This window comes from Pleurodeles waltl, chromosome 3_1 (genome assembly GCF_031143425.1).
Source record: "Pleurodeles waltl isolate 20211129_DDA chromosome 3_1, aPleWal1.hap1.20221129, whole genome shotgun sequence".
NCBI lineage: Eukaryota > Metazoa > Chordata > Amphibia > Caudata > Salamandridae > Pleurodeles > Pleurodeles waltl.
The window spans coordinates 1,698,406,889-1,698,424,759 of NC_090440.1; the positions used below are offsets into that span (position 1 = coordinate 1,698,406,889).

The window sequence follows — 17,871 nt, forward strand, 5'->3', positions numbered from 1 at the left end:
TTTGATATCAGTAGAAAAGGGTAGATGGGTCGCAAAAGGCTGGTTTGACGAGGAGTGCATAAGGGTGAAAAGAGAGGTTTCACTTGCCCTATTCTGGTACCATGATAGCGCTGCTAGCGAAGAGAAATTTAGAACACATAGAAAGGGCTACTAAGAAGTGGACGTACCAAAGTAAACTCTGGGCTGAACTCATAGAAACTACCGCAGACCACAACACAAAAATATTCTGGGCATTGGTGGCAAGAGTGGAGAAGGGGGCAGTGACTGTTGTAGAAACCTGAATAGGCCCCTTGCCTGGGTTGATTACTTTAGTACATTATACAGTACCACCGTGGCTGATGCCCCTTTTATTGCCCCTTGTGAGATAAGAATTGTAATCCCAGAGGTTATTAGAGCACTGAGAGCAATGAAGAGGAACAAGGCCCTGGCCCAGATATCCCCTTATTGGGCCAAAATACTGACCAAGTTGTTTAATGCAGTCCTGGAGGGGAATATAGTAGCACAGTCCTGGCACCCTCCCGTCACTGTTCCGATTTATAAGAAGGGCGATCACGGATGCCCTGCTAATTACCAGCCGACTTCCTTACTAGACGGGGCCGGGAAGTTCCTAGGGAAAGTTCTGCTCAATCGCCTCCAGGGGTGGATTGACGCCCAGGATGTGTTATCAGAAGTGCAAGTGGGCTTTGGTCCCCGAATTGGAACCATAGACCAGATCATTAGTCTCTACCTGATTTCGTATAAATTTACTGTAATCAAGAAGTGCTCGTTATATCTGGTCTTCATAGATTTGACCTTTGTTAGAGTCAACATGTCTGGTTTGTTTGGGAGCTGGTGAAGTGGTACTACAGATTGATCCAATACGGTTGTGTACCAGTGTTGACTTGCTCTGTGGGAGCTATGAGTATCATAGTGAAGGAAGTGTGACGGATCTTGTTGACCAGAAACAGAATTAGTGGGAGAGGGGGAAAAGCTTAAGCTAATATCCCAATTGATCCATACAGGATTGCCCTTGGATCGAGGGTGTGGGTACCTGGATGCGAAGTTTGGGCATTTTGCGTTTTTGCTTGTTGCGAAGAGGTCTATGTTTGGTGTTCCTCACATGTGAAAGTACTGTTGAATTACTTCTTCCATTCGTGTATTTGCTGCTGCGTCCTGCTTAAGAGGTACGCTAGTTGGTTGTGTATCCCTGAGATATAGGGGGTCATTACAACATTGGCGGTAAAAGCCGCTTACCGCCGTGCAGAAGACCGCCAATACACCGCGGCGGCGGCGGGAGACCGCCACAGCTATTATGACACACATCACGGAATCCGCCGAAATTCACACCCACACAAGTCCGCCACACCAAAGGTCAGCGATAAATATGCAGAAACAAATCCTCCACCTCCACGCCAACAGAAACACGCCCATGCTATTACGACCCACGAATCCACGCGGCGGTCTTTCAACCGCGGTATTCTATTGGCGGTACACACCGCCGCGCTCAAAATACACACACATCTCCAAAACACCGCCACATTGGACAATTCCAAATACACACACCTGATACACATACACACACCATTCCCACACACCCAACACTATATAAAACACACACCCACATCACCCACAAGCCCCTACGACCACAAATTAGAAACGAAGGCCAGAGAGAGACAGCACAGAATAGATAACACCATCACACAGAGGCACACTACACCATCACCCACACAACATCCACGCACAAAACACCACATACCACTACACTCACCACACTCATCAACACATACACCCACCCCACACATCACACACAACACCCCATGTCACGCCAAAGACACCCCCGCTTCTCCGAGGAGGAGCTCAGGGTCATGGTGGAGGAAATCATCAGGGTAGAGCCACAGCTATTTGGCTCACAGGTACAGTACACATCCATAGCCAGGAAGATGGAGCTATGGCAAAGAATAGTCGACAGGGTCAACGCTGTGGGACAGCTCCCAAGAAATAGGGAGGACATCAGGAAGAGGTGGAACGACCTACGGGGGAAGGTGCTTTCCATGGTATCCAGGCACCACATCGCGGTAGAGCGGACTGGCGGCGGACCCCAACCTCCTCCCCTACAACTAACAACATGGGAGGAGCAAGTCTTGTCCATCTTGCATCCTGAGGGCCTCGCAGGAGTCGTTGGAGGAACGGACACTGGTAAGTCAAATCTTCACTATCATATCCCCCACCCTACCTGCATGCTATCACACACCCCCACCCTCACACCCTCCCCTATCACCCTAACTCCTCACTAATCTACCCATAACACCAACCACCCATCCCAACCCCAAAACCTGCATGACACAACTAAGCATGGACACCCATCACTAAAGCATGCCCACTGCACAGACCCACAACACCCCCCAACCATCACCACACAAGCCCCCACACAGGAATGCCTGCACTGGGGTTCACGCACACCCAACCATTGCACACCATGAAACACACACATGCAATAATCATGTACTTATACCCCCGCAGGAACCCGAAGGAACGTCAACACACCAGAGGGTCCAGACAACACCACTCCACCCCCAGAAGAGGCCCACAGTGATGACAGCAGCTCTGCCCTACTGGATCTTGATGACCAGCCCGGACCATCGTGGGCCTCAGGACAGTCGGTTCCCCTTGCCCAGCCACAGCCCAACACCGAGCTTCCACCCTCTGGTAACCCCAGCACAGCACCCACCCAGCGGGCCCATACCTCCCTACCCAGGACAGGTCAATCAGCGGTGTGTCCACCACTACAGGGCACCCAGGGTAACCCACCACCCCAACAACAACAGGGACCTGGGGGAAGTGGTAGTGGGCACACGGTCCAGGGGACGGAGGCACAGGAACACCGGGGAACTGGGAGGGCTGCTGTGCGACAGAGGGAGGACAGCCCAAGGGAACCCACTCTCCACGAGGCCCTATCCTCCATCATGGGAGCATACCACCACTCCCAGGAGACGATGGCAACGGTCCTGGACAAGTTGCAGGAGACCCTGCATCTGCAGGAGGAGCAGTATTTGGGGTTTAGGGAGGAGCTCAGGACCATCGCCTCCGCCCTGGGCACCATCGTAGGGGTGCTGACGGACATTCAAAAGACCTTGAGGGACACCGTGGCACTCCAAGGGGCCCCTGACACTAGCCAGGCCGATGAAATGCCCACCACCTCCGCCGGCACTAGTGGACAGGACGCCCTGCCACAGGACCACCACACCAGCACCCCACCCCCTGCAGACGGACAACCACCACGAAAGCGGGCCCTGAGATCCAGGAACAGGACAGAGCAAGAGGGCAAGACCCCCGCCAGGAAATAAGACCACCCTGATTGTCCTCCCACTGTCCCACTTTGTTACCCTGTCCAGATTGGAACTGCCCCAGCTCCACTTCCAATGGCCAGATGTGCAATGTACCTGTGAGACTAATAGACAGGACTCTGCCATGGACATTCTTCCACCATGACCTCTCCCCATTTCACAACCCCCCTATATTTTTATGCACTTCAATAAACACCCTTGAAACCTCAATAATATTGGAGTCAGTCAATGATTGTGAACTTTGTATTGTCAATTACAGTGTTAAAAAAGGTTACCCATTGGAATTTCAACATACCAATGTCACACATCACAAGCCTTTCAAGGGTGCAAGCTGTTGACACGTAGGTTACCACATTGCTGAAACTGAAATGGAAGGGGTCAACTCAGTTACCAAATAGGGAGTGAAATGTAGGTAGAGGATAGAGGTAGACGTGTGAAATGTAATATAATGTGAAACATGGAATTGTACTCACCTGTGTCTCATTGAAAATATTGCTGTATGACTGACTCCCTGTTGTCGTTTTCATCTTTATCAGCTTCCTCCTCATCACTGTCCACAGGCTCACCCGCTGCAACAACACCGTCATCTGGATCATCCTCCTGCAGAAAAGGCACCTGGCATCGCAATGCCAAGTTATGGAGCATGGAGCAGGCGATGATGATGTCGCACACCTTCTTCGGTGAGTAGAATAGGGACCCACCTGTCATATGGAGGCACCTGAACCTGGCCCTCAGGAGGCCGAAGGTACGCTCGATCACCCTCCTAGTCCACCCATGGGCCTCATTGTACCGTTCCTCTGCCCTGGTCCTGGGATTACTCACTGGGGTCAGTAGCCAGGACAGGTTGGGGTAACCAGAGTCCCCCAATAGCCATACACAGTGCCTCTGGAGTTCACCCATCATATCAGGGATGCTGCTATTCCGCAGGATGTAGGCGTCATGCACTGAGCCAGGGAACATTGCATTTACCTGCGAGATGTACTGGTCTGCCAAACAGACCATCTGGACATTCATCGAATGATAACTCTTCCTGTTCCTGTACACCTGTTCATTCCTGCGGGAGGGGGGGACCAGAGCTACATGGGTCCCATCAATGGCACCTATGACGTTGGGGATATGTCCAAGGGCATAGAAGTCACCTTTCACTGTAGGCAAATCCGCCACCTCAGGGAAAATTATGTATCTCCTTACGTGTTTCAGCAGGGCAGACAACACTCTGGACAACACGTTGGAAAACAAAGGCTGGGACATCCCTGATGCCATGGCCACTGTTGTCTGAAAAGACCCACTTGCAAAGAAATGGAGCACTGACAGCACCTGCACGTCAGGGGGGATTCCAGTCGGATGGCGGATTGGTGACATCAGGTCTGGCTCCAACTGGGTACATAGTTCCCGGATTGTGGCACGGTCAAACCGGTAGGTCACGATGACATGTCGCTCTTCCATTGTCAACAGGTCCACCAGCGGTCGGTACACCGGCGGATTCCGCCATCTTCCAATATGTCCCAACTGACGGTGCCTAAGAAGGGCAACAGCGAAAAAACTGTCAGCATTCCTCCAGGTATGTACCCACAGTCACACACAAGACTACACCAGACAATTAACCCATCCGGGAAAGGTTTTGAGTGTAGGCCTCAGTATGTGTGACGCAGTAGTAATTGAAGCCATGTGGGCCCCTGAAAAGGTGGCTGCCTGACCTCTAAACTGGGACAATGGAATTGTGGGGTAACTGCGCTGGCGTTGGACACCGTCGCGGTAGGCGGTCGTAGAGCGCGGCGCAATGCTGCATTGGTTAGCATTGGACTCTATGGGTCCCAGGAGCCAATGAACAGGTGCGCTGGCGGTGATGATGCGCACCGCTGCGGACGTCACCGCCGCAGACGTCACCACCATTTTCTATCTCTTCAATCACTAGATACCTGACCTTTGACAGGAGAGGACCTACACTGCTAGTGCTGCTGTGACCTCGGTCTGGAAGCGACGATGGCTGCTGCGTCTGGGGAAAGGGCCCCTGCCTTCACTGCACAGGAGTTGGAGAAACTTGTGGATGGGGTCCTCCCCCAGTATACGCTACTCTACGGTCCTCCAGACCAACAGGTTAGTACACAGGGAGCACGTTGTATGGGCTAGGCCTGGGTGGACAGGGCTGGGTGGATGAGGGAAGGGGGCAGAGTACATAGAACAGTCATGCATGGGGATGAATGGGCCACAGGGATAGAGTTGGGAGGGGGCCAATTACAACGACGGTGCTGTAGGTAATGACTGTTCCTCTTTCCTTGTGCATGTCATGTAGGTCAGCGCCCACCAGAAGAGGGACATTTGGCGTGCCATCGCCAAGGAAGTCCGGACCCTGGGGGCCCACCAGAGACGGGGCACCCACTGCCGGAAGAGATGGGAGGACATTCGCCGCTGCAGCAAGAAGACGGCGGAGGTTCAGCTGGGGATGGCCTCCCAACGTGGGAGGGGTGCCCGTCGCACCATGACCCCCCTGATGTTCCTGATCCTGGCGGTGGCCTACCCGGAGTTGGATGGGCGCTTAAGGACATCACAGCAGACACAAGGGGGTGAGTACAACCTCATCCTATGGACTTTGCGTGCAGTGGAGCTGTCTGGGTGGGGGTGGTGGGCTGTGGGTGTCCCTAGGCCAGGGCGAGTTAGGTAGGCAAGGCCCCTCCGTTATGTAGGCCATGTGGCACTCTACCCCAGCAAAAAAAAAAGGCAAATTGATGTATAGTTGCCCCTTTGCCATCCATGTGGGCAGATTTCTACCATTGCCATGTAGGCCATATCCCAGAAATTGCATGTGCAGAGGGCAGGAGCACGGCGTAATGCAGGGGGCTGCTGCGTTTGTCTTGTCCGCCAACTCTAGCGGTATGCCATGCACTAAAACTCTCTTTCTTCTGTGTCCACCCTTTTTCTGCTCTCCCTGTCCTTCTGTACATCAGCATCAACAGGCGGAGGTACAGTGGCACCGGAGCACGAGGGAGCTGCATCCCACATGGCCATGGAGGGCCACACCACAGACTCTGAATTCACCAGTAGGACGGAGGGCGAGGGGAGCTTCACGTCGGCCACAGGATCACCAACCAGCGACACGGACTCGTCCGCCAATGGGAGCTCCCCTGTGGTGGCGGCACCATCTGTGCGCCCCACTTATACAGGTACAGCCGCCACCTCCCCTACCAGCACCGCCCTCCCAGCAGCCCCTCAGCATTCGCCCCGTGCCCGCTCACCCAGGAGGGTGGGCATCACCTTCGCCCCAGGCACCTCAGGCCCTGCCCCAGTCACCCCTGCTGCCCTCAGTGAGGAGGCCATTGACCTCCTCAGGTCACTCACTGTTGGGCAGTCTACCATTGTGAATGCCATCCAGGGTGTAGAACGAGAGTTGAAACACGGTAATGCATTCCTGGAAGGCATTCATTCTGGTCAGGCTGTCCTTCAGCGAACCCTGCAATCTCTGGCCTCAGCACTGATGGCAGCCATTGTCTCTGTGTCCAGCCTCCCCCCTCCAACTTCCTCCACCCAGACCCAATCCCCTGTACCCAAGCCCATCCCAAGCACACCTACAGACCAGCATGCACACAAGTCAACACACACAAGTAGCTCAAGCAAACATAGGCACCACACACAACACAGGCACTCACACAAGCATCAGACCCATACAGACACAGCAACATCCACTGTGTCCACTGTGTCCCCCTCCTCCTCTTCTCCCTCCTCCCTCCCAGTGTCGTCTACACACACACCTGCATGCATCACATCTACAGGCACTCGGACTCGCAGCAGGACACCCAGCACCACAAGCCGCTCACCTGCACTCACCACCTCCACTGCCATATACACGTCCCCTGTGTCCTCTCCCAGTGTGTCTGTGACGCCCCCCTCCCAAAGTACACAAACGCCGGCAATCACTCACCCAACATCCATCCACCTCACGACAGCCTCCAGTACCTGTACCTGCACCTGCACCCAAAACAGCTAAAGTGACACCTCCTACAACCACCTCCTCTTCCTCTACTCCCAGAGCCCCTCCAGCTACCCATCCCAGTGTACGTCAGAAACTGTCCCTATGTCAAATTGACCTTTTTGCCCCCACCCCCCCCTCCAATTCATCAGTCCCGTCGTAGCGCCTCAGCCAAAAAGCCTCCAGTATCAGTGGTGCGTGTACCAGGTTTTTGGAGTGCCCCGTCCACCAGGGCAGGCAGTAGGACCTGGAGCCAAGGCACTGTCAGCCCACCCCCTGTAAAGGCTCCGAAATTGGAGAGTGGACGACGGGACCGTGTCAAGACTCCTGATGGGACAAACAGTGAAATGGGATCCAAGGCGATTGGTGAGTCATCTGTAACTCAAAAGAAGGTGGGGAAGGTCCCGAGGAAGTCTCCCCAACCTGTTGTGAGTGTCACGGCGGAGAAGTGCGCCATCATTTCCGGCGGTCCAGACACAACCGCCAGCACCGTCGTCACTGGTCCAGAGACCACCGCCAGAGTCATAGCACAGGAGGGCCCAAGTATCGTTACTGGTCAGGAGACCACCGCCACCGCCGGAGTCACAGCCCAGGAGGGCTCAAGTATCGTTACTGGTCAGGAGACCACCGCCAGAGTCATAGCCCAGGAGGGCCCAAGTATCGTTACTGGTCAGGAGACCACCGCCACCGCCGGAATCACAGCCCAGGAGGGCTCAAGTATCGTAACTGGTCAGGAGACCACCGCCAGAGTCATAGCCCAGGAGGGCCCAAGTATCGCTAAGGTCAGGAGACCACCGCCACTGCCGGAGTCACAGCCCAGGAAGGCTCAAGTATCGTAACTGGTCAGGAGACCACCGCCAGAGTCATAGCCCAGGAGGGTCCAAGTATCGTTACTGGTCAGGACACCACCGCCAGAGTCATAGCCCAGGAGGGCCCAAGTATCGTTACTGGTCAGGAGACCACCGCCACCGTCACAGCCCAGGAGGGCTCAAGTATCGTAACTGGTCAGGAGACCACCGCCAGAGTCATAGCCCAGGAGGGCCCAAGTATCGTTACTGGTCAGGAGGCCACCGCCGGAGTCACAGCCCATGAGGGTCCAGAATCCCACAGCCCCGCTGGGCAATGATGGAACGTCAAGCCACACACCAACGTCCAGTTTGGAGTTCGTCATGCCACACACCAACGTCCAGTGTGGAGTTCGTCATGCAACACACCAACGTCCAGTGTGGAGTTCGTCATGTCACACACCAACGTCCAGTGTGGAGTTCGTCATGCCACACACCAATGTCCATTGTGGAGATCGTAATGCCACACACCAATGTCCATTGTGGAGATCGTAATGCCACACACCAATATCCGTACCAGAACCGCCATGGCAAAGCACCGCTGAACAAGGCCAAGACCACCATGGTGAAGACTGCTGAACAGGGCAAAGACCGCCATGGTGAAGACCGCTGAACAGGGCAAAGACTGCCATGGCAAAGCACCGCTGAACAGTCCATAGCCAGCCATGGCAAAGCACCGCTGAACAAGGCCAAGACCGCCATGGTGAAGACCGCTGAACAGGGCAAGGACCGCCATGGTGAAGACCGCTGAACAGGGCAAAGACCGCCATGGCAAAGCACCGCTGAACAAGGCCAAGACTGCCATGGTGAAGACCGCTGAACAGTCCATAGCCAGCCATGGCAAAGCACCGCTGAACAAGGCCAAGACCGCCATGGTGAAGACCGCTGAACAGGGAAAAGACTGCTATGGCAAAGCACCGCTGAACAGTCCATAACCAGCCATGGCAAAGCACCGCTGAACAAGGCCAAGACCGCCATGGCAAAGCACTGCTGAATAGGGCAAAGACTGTGTGGGTATGAATAGTCCGGCACATCAGGCATCGTTCTCCCATGTGCAGCTGGGACTGTGACAGGACATGTACTTTCACGGGGAGACTCATCCAGTCTGGGCACCAGTCCCACCCAGTACCAGTAGACAACTGCATCTACTTGCGAAGATGTGTCTTTGCACTCCCCAGGATGGCACAGTGGGCAACCCACCCACTGTAGAGAGTTGAGAGACTGTGGCTTTGCACTCCCCAGGATGTAACAGTGGGCAAGCCACCCACTGTAGAGACTTGAGAGACTGTGGCTTTGCACTCCCCAGGATGTAACAGTGGGCAAGCCACCCACTGTAGAGACTTGAGAGACTGTGGCTTTGCACTCCCCAGGATGGCACAGTGGGCAACCCACCCACTGAAGTGACTTGAGAGACTGTGGCTTTGCACTCCCCAGGATGTAACAGTGGGCAAGCCACCCACTGTAGAGACTTGAGAGACTGTGGCTTAGCACTCCCCAGGATGTAACAGTGGGCAAGCCACCCACTGTAGAGACTTGAGAGACTGTGGCTTTGCACTCCCCAGGATGGCACAGTGGGCAACCCACCCACTGAAGTGACTTGAGAGACTGTGGCTTTGCACTCCCCAGGATACATCAATGGGCATGGAGCCCCGTCGTGGATCTGGCTTCGCATTCATGTGGCTGAGGTGCCCCCCCCCCTTCCCTTCCCCTTGAGGTGCCTGTAGTGTTTCTATCTGATGCCCCGGCAGTGTTCTCTCGGATTTTGGTCAGGTATCTATTGAGGGCGTCGCCCATGCATTTTTGGACTGTTCGTGCACGGACATTGTTGTGTACATATCTGCACTACTTCTTGTATTGTACATTTATTTTTGACAGATTTCGTGATATATATATCCGTATATTTTTTAATGAGTAGTATATTGGCACAATACAAAGTTTGACCGCTATTCGCTTTGTCTTTGCATTCTTCCGGGGGGATTGTGGGTTGTTACTGTGATTTTTGTGAATGCATTGGTGTGTATGTTGTAATATGCGAGGGTGGGGGTGTTTGGTGGGTGTCCCCGTAACTTTTGCCTCCCACGTGTCGTAGGTGCTGTACTCACCGGTATGTTCTGCGCCTACGTCGCTGTTGGTCGTAGATGAGCAGGAATGCAAGGGCAGGGAGTATTTGTAGTTCCGGATCCATGGTGTCCTCGTTCCTCGTGGGATGTGTTGAGGTGAGCGTTTTCCCATAGCAAAAGCTGTTTCCGCGGTGTTTTTATCCACGGTGAATCCGCCCCGGAAAAGGTGGCGGATTGGTGTGTTGTGATAGTGTGGGCGGTACATTGTCTTCCGCCTGTCTGTTGGCGGTGACCGCCGCGCTGTTTGTCTGTACCGCTGTGGCAGGCGGTGTGCTAAAGTGGCTGTCTTAGTTGGCGGTTTCCGCCAGGGTCGTAATTCCCTTTTTTAGTCCGCCGGCCTGTTTGCGGTATTACCACAGCTTTAACACCGTCCGCCAGGGTTGTAATGACCACCATAGTCTGCTAATAGTTGAATGCAATTGTGAATTGCCAACTTCCAAATTGTCTGTGGTAGAAGGGACAACTGAGATGAGTGTGACCCCCCTGTTTCTACAGATAATACATTGTTGTCATGTTGTCTGTCCTTATTAACACTGTCTAGTGGGTGATCTGTGGCTGGAATGCTTTGAGTGCTAAGAACACTGCCCGCAATTTCCATGTGGTTTATATGGTAAGTTTGCTAGATTGAGTCCATTTTCTCCTTCCGTTGTAAGATTGTTGAGATGGGCTCCCCAACCTGTCATTGATCCGTCTGTGGTGATTATGGTCTGTGGCACAGGGTCCTGAAATGGCCGCTCTTTTGATAAGTTGGTGTGATTTCACCATGGCAGAGAGTTGTAAGTTTGGCGGTCCAACAACATTAGATCGTGAAGTTGACCCTGTGCCTGAAACCATCGTTGTGAAAGATGCCGTTACAGGGGTTACATGGTTAGACGTGCATTGGGCACTATTGATATGCAGGATGCCATCATTCCCAACAGTTTCACAATAAACCTTACCGTGTACGTTTGATTGTATTGTAGCTGAGATGAGACTGTCGAATGCTTGGATCCTTTGTGGGTTTGGGTAGGTTAATGCTGGCTGAGTGTTCAGAATTGCTCAAAGATATGGTTGTATTTGCGCTGGCTGAAGGTGAGACTTCTGGTAATTGATTCTGAACCCTAGATTAAGTAGGGTATCAATTGTGTATTGTGTGTGTTGTTGACAGGTTTCAATGGTGCTGGCTTTTATGATTCAGTCGTCCAGATAGGGAAAGACGAACGAGTTACTTACCTTCGGTAACGACTTTTCTGGTGGATACATTAGCTACCTGTGGATTCCTCACCTCATGAATACTCCCATGGCGCCAGCATTCTACGGAAATCTTCTTACTAGTCTCTGCACGTCGACGAGGACGTCACTGTCTCGCACGCGACGCCGTCTGACGTCATACAGGCAATAAGAGGTCCTCGACGACGTGCGGACGTCAGTACCAATCATTTTTTACGTGCATGAGAACAACCAGGCAATGCAATGAAAGAACAAAGCAACATCCATTATATTGTAAAAATACACCACATTGTATGAATAACTGTAAATCTTTTTTATGTACATATATATATATATATATATATAAAACTCTTTCTTTAAAAAATATATACACACACCAAGTATATACATAAAGATATATACACATATACCCATATATATATATAAATATATTATATATATATACATCTATTGCACCCTCAAAGATCAAGAGGAGCGCACTCAAGGATTACTTGGCAAGACCATAAAGGCAACGGGGAGGCGGGTGGGACCGTGAGGAATCCACAGGTAGCTAATGTATCCACCAGAAAAGTCGTTACCGAAGGTAAGTAACTCGTTCTTCTGATGGATACAACTACCTGTGGATTCCTCACCTCATGAATAGAGTCCCAAAGCAGTACCACGCCCGGCGGTGGGTGCCTAAATGGTCAAACCAAGAAATCCTGCAGCACTGACCGTGCAAAATAGCCGTCCCTTCTAACCTCAGAATCTAAACAGTAATGTTTTGCAAAAGTGTGAAGGGACGACCAAGTTGCGGCCTTGCAGATGTCGACCACAGGAACACCTCTGGCTAAGGCCGAAGTGGCCGACTTAGCTCTGGTGGAATGAGCTCTAATGCCCTCAGGAGGATCCTTCTTTGCCAAAGAGTAACATATTTTAATGCAAAGAACAACCCACCTGGATAGTGTTCTCTTGTGGACTGCCTTTCCTCTCCTCTTGCCCACGTATCCAATAAACAGCTGATCCTCCAGCCTGAAATCCTTTGTTCTATTGATAAAGAAGCTCAACGCTCTCTTTGGATCCAGACGGTGCAGTCTTTCTTCCTCTTTGGAAGGATGAGGCGGAGGATAGAACGTGGACAAAGTAATTGCCTGAGCCAAATGGAAGGGTGAAACAACCTTCGGGAGGAAAGCAGCCTTGGTCCTCAACACCACCTTATCCCCATAAAAAGTTGTATAAGGGGGTTTTACTGATAAGGCCTGCAACTCACTCACTCTCCTTGCTGATGTTATAGCTATCAGGAAGACTGTTTTTAAAAACAAATACCTTAAGGGGCAAGAATGCATAGGTTCAAAAGGGGACCCCATAAGGAAAGTCAGGACTAAGGACAAATCCCATTGCGGCATAACGAATGGCTTTGGAGGATATTGATTTAGAAGACCTTTCAAGAATCTGATAACAATAGGGGATTTAAATAAAGATGGTTGGTCTGGAAGACATATGAAGGCTGACAAGGCCGATAAATAACCTTTAATGGTAGCCACTGCACAACCTTTCTGCGCCAGAGATAGAGCAAAAGACAAAACGTCCGATAGATGAGCTTGTAAAGGATCAATCTGCCTCTCTCCACACCACGCAACAAATTTAGACCACCTATTAGCGTAGATAGATTTAGTGGAGTGTCGCCTGGCCGCTAATATAACATCCACTACCTCAGGCGGGAGAGAGAAGGAACTCAGGTTGCCCCGTTCAATCTCCAGGCATGTAGGTGCAGACTCTGGAGGTTGGGGTGTAGAACCTGCCCCTGCGACTGCGAGAGGAGGTCTGCCCTGAAAGGGAGACGGAGCGGCGGGCACGTTGAGAGTTGGAGAAGGTCGGAGTACCACACCCTCCTTGGCCAATCCGGAGCTATTACGATTACTAGAGCCCGGTCTTGGCGAATCTTCCTCAATACTCGAGGAATCAAGGGTATGGGAGGAAACGCGTAAAGCAACTGGCCGCACCAGGTCATTTGAAACGCGTCCCCCAATGCTTCCTGCATCGGATACTGAAGGCTGCAGAACAACGGACAATGCGCGTTCTCTCGAGTGGCGAACAGATCTACCCGAGGAAACCCCCACTTCTGGAAGATTAAACGGACTTGATCTGGATGGAGACGCCACTCGTGGTCTGCCGAGAAGTGGCGACTGAGACTGTCCGCACGCACGTTCAAGACTCCGGCCAGATGGTTTGCTATCAAGCAAATCCGATGGTCCTTTGCCCAGGACCATAGTCGAAGAGCTTCTCTGCAGAGAAGGTACGACCCCACTCCTCCCTGCTTGTTTATGTACCACATCGTGGTAGTATTGTCCGTTAGGACCTGTACCGACTGACCACGAAGGGAAGGGAGGAAGGCCTTGAGAGCCAGACGTACAGCCCGTAACTCTAACAGATTGATGTGAAAAATCTGTTCCTCTGGAGACCAAAGACCTTTGATCTCCAGATCCCCCAGATGAGCTCCCCACCCTAGAGTGGAAGCATCCGTTATGACTGTGGCCACTGGTGGCGACTGCTGGAACGGTTTTCCTTGTGAAAGATTGTTGCTTGCAATCCACCACTTCAAATCCACAGCAGCATCTCTGGAGATCTTGACAGTACCCTCTAGATCCCCTCTGTGTTGAGACCACTGCCTTCGGAGGCACCACTGAAGAGCCCTCATGTGCCAGCGAGCATGCGTGACCAACAGAATGCAGGAGGCAAAAAGACCGAGCAGACGAAGGACCTTGAGGACTGGAACTACCGCTCCGTTTCGAAACATTGGAACCAAATCCTGAATATCTTGAATCCGCTGAGGCGGAGGAAAGGCCCGACCCAATGTCGTATCCAGTACTGCCCCTATGAACAGGAGGCGCTGAGAGGGCTCCAGGTGAGATTTGGGCTCGTTCACCGAAAAGCCCAGGTCGAACAACAACTGGGTTGTTGACTGCAGATGACGCAACACAAGCTCCGGGGACTTGGCTTTGATCAACCAATCGTCCAAGTAAGGGAATACTGCTATCCCCTTCCTTCTGAGCTCTGCCGCAACCACCGACATCACCTTCGTGAAGACTCGAGGTGCTGAAGTAAGACCAAACGGAAGGACCGCAAACTGGTAGTGTTGCGATCCCACCACAAACCGGAGATACTTCCTGTGTGACTTGAGTATCGGGATATGAAAGTAAGCATCCTGCAAGTCGACAGACACCATCCAGTCTTCCATGTTCAACGCCAAAAGCACCTGTGCTAGGGTCAGCATCTTGAACTTTTCCTGCTTGAGGAACCAATTCAAGATCCTCAGGTCCAGAATTGGTCTCAAACGACCATCCTTCTTGGGAATCAGGAAATACCTTGAGTAAACTCCTTGACCCCTTTCCTGCTCCGGGACCAACTCCACCGCGCCCTTTAAAAGGAGGACTTCCACCTCCTGTTCTAGCAACAGGAGGTGTTCTTGTGAACAATACGAAGGGCGGGGCGGGATGAGGGGCGGAAACTCCCGAAAGGGAAGGGTGTAGCCTTTTCCCACAACACTGAGAACCCAAGTGTCCGACGTAACAGTCTCCCATTTGGTGAGAAAATGCTGTAATCTTCCCCCTACAGGAGAGGAGTGAGTGGGAAATGGTGGAAGCCTAAGGCTGCTTCCCCTGCTGCACCCCGCCAGAGGATGAGGAAGAGGCAGAGTGCTGCTGAGAGGCTCCCCTGGTGCGGACCCTACCCCTCCCCCTAAAAGATCTATAGGGGTGGGAAGAGGCAGGTTGCTGATATCTTCCCCGAAAGGAAGAGTAGGAAGAGCCACGCCCAAATCCACGAAACCTCCTGAAGAATCTGGAAGAGGCCGTGGAAGAAGGAGCTTGGAGTCCCAACGACTTAGCCGTGGCCCTGCTCTCCTTAAAACGTTCCAAGGCCGAATCAGCCTTAGCCCCAAACAGTTTGTCCCCATCAAACGGGAGATCCAACAATGTGGACTGTACATCTGCCGAAAAGCCCGAGTTACGTAGCCAGGCCTGTCTCCTTTCCACCACAGTTGTGCCCATTGCTCTGGCTACCGAGTCGGTGGTATCCAGTCCCGTCTGGATAATTTGGGTCGCAGCAGCCTGGGCATCAGAGACAAGATCCAAAAGACCCTGGGGAAGCTCTGTAAACGAAGAGGAGATGTCATCCATCAGAGCATGAATATACCTCCCCAGGATACAGGTCGCATTAGTGGCTTTTAACGCCAGACTGCAGGACGAAAAAATCTTCTTCGACTGCGCCTCTAGCTTTTTTGAGTCTCTGTCCCCAGGCACCGTCGGGAAAGAACCAGGCGCTGATTTGGACGAACAGGAGGCCTGCACAACCAAGCTCTCCGGCGTAGGGTGCCTAGATAGGAAACCAGGATCAGTTGGAGCCGTCCGATACCTCCTGGCCACGGCTCTGTGAACTGCTGGGGAAGATGCCGGCTTCTTCCACACCTCTAAAACCGGATCCAGCAGAGCGTCATTAAAAGGTAATAGAGGCTCCGCCGCGGCTGAGGCCGGATGCAACACCTCTGTCAAAAGGTTTTGTTTCGCCTCCACCACCGGCAAAGGCAGGTCCAAAAAACTAGCTGCCTTCCGTACCACTGTATGAAAGGAAGCAGCTTCCTCGGTATATTCCCCCGGGGACGAAAGGTCCCACTCAGGGGAAGTGTCCAGCCCACTGGCCGACTCCAGTCCACGCAGCCCATCACCCGAGTCCTCTAGCTCTCCTTCCTCTAGGGCTCGTTGGTACTCCTGCTCCTCTAGTACCCGGAGAGCACGCCTCCTTGAATGCAGTCGTTGCACAATCCGCGGAGTCGACAACACCTCCGCCGAAGTCGGAGATCGGCGCCGATCTTCCGAAGCCACCGACGCCGCATCCGGCGCCACAGGTAACTTCGGCGCCGACTGAAGAGCAGATGAAACGGATGGACCCACCGGAGTCACAGGCCGAAATCTCGACATCGACGGGATGGAAATCCCTGGGGCCAATCCCTCCGAAGCCATCGGAGCGGCCACCGGCGCCGACACTGGCGCCGAGCCCACGTTCCCAAACGGGAGAAAGGGCATAAAGGGTGCCGGCCGAAGAGGCGCAGGATCACCCAAAGAAAAGGCCAAAGGTCCAGCCGGAGCACCCCCTGGAGCCATCTGTTGGAAGATGGCATACATCGCATTCAAGAATGCGGAACTATCGGCTCCAGGGGTGGGAAAAGCCGGATACTGGGGTGCCTGACTCGGAGGCGACCCCGACGCCGGCCTCGGCGTCTGCGCCGGAGAAAACACCTGAGGCTCCAATACCTCAATCACCGACGCCTGTCCAGGCGAAGTTGGAGACGTCGGAGAGAGCAACGGCGTCGAAGGATGCGGCGTCACCGTGGGGGTGACCTCCCATGTCCTCCGGCGCCGATCCGGAGACCTGGAACGAGCCTCCCTTGAATGACGCCGAGATTCTCTACGGCGCCGGGAGTCTCGATGACGCCGATGTCTTGGAGAAGACTTTTTCTTGTGATGCTTCTCCTTTGACTTGGCCATAAACAGCTTCGCCTCGCGTTCTTTAATGGCCTTCGGATTCATGTGCTGACACGAATCACAAGTCGAGACGTCGTGGTCGGAGCTCAAACACCAAAGGCAATCGGAATGAGGATCCGTCACCGACATCTTGCCTCCACACTCACGACAAGGCTTAAATCCAGACTTTCTCTGCGACATTATTGCCACAGAGAAAGAGTACGCAGCAAGATATACACTGTAACCGCAAGAGTAACAGTTGCTCCCTCGAAGATAACCGTTTCGAATGCACGGAAAAAAGGGAACTGACGTCCGCACGTCGTCGAGGACCTCTTATTGCCTGTATGACGTCAGACGGCGTCGCGTGCGAGACAGTGACGTCCTCGTCGACGTGCAGAGACTAGTAAGAAGATTTCCGTAGAATGCTGGCGCCATGGGAGTATTCATGAGGTGAGGAATCCACAGGTAGTTGTATCCATCAGAAATGTACATACTGTCTTCTGAGGAATGCTGCAACCACTGCTAGGCATTTGGTAAATACCCTTGGTGATGTTGTTACTCCAAAGGGTAGCACTTTGAATTTTTAGTGCTTGCCTGCTATCACAAACCTCAAGTATTTGCAGTGTACTGGATGTATCGGAATATAGAAGTAAGCAGCTTTCAGATCTAATGTTGTCATATAGTCTTGTTTTTGTATCAAAGGAATGAAATCCTGAAGAGTGACCATGTGGAAATGCTCTGAGAGAATATACTGATTGAGAGGGCTGAGATCTAGGATTGGTTTGAGAGTGTCATCCTTTTTTGGTATGAGGAAGTACAGAGAATATACTCCTGTTCCTTGTTGAGTGATAGGTACTACCTCTATTGCACCTTTGAGTAGAATTGATTCTACCTCTTGTTTTAACAGAACAA

At 52.6% G+C, this 17,871-nt stretch overlaps 1 protein-coding gene across 8 annotated transcripts in view; it reads right to left on the minus strand.

The window, feature by feature from the left end:
• The window catches only part of TRAF3IP1 (TRAF3 interacting protein 1), a 406,766-nt gene that overhangs the window by 237,915 nt on the left and 150,980 nt on the right, over positions 1–17,871 (minus strand). The gene's annotated exons all lie outside the window — the stretch shown is intronic.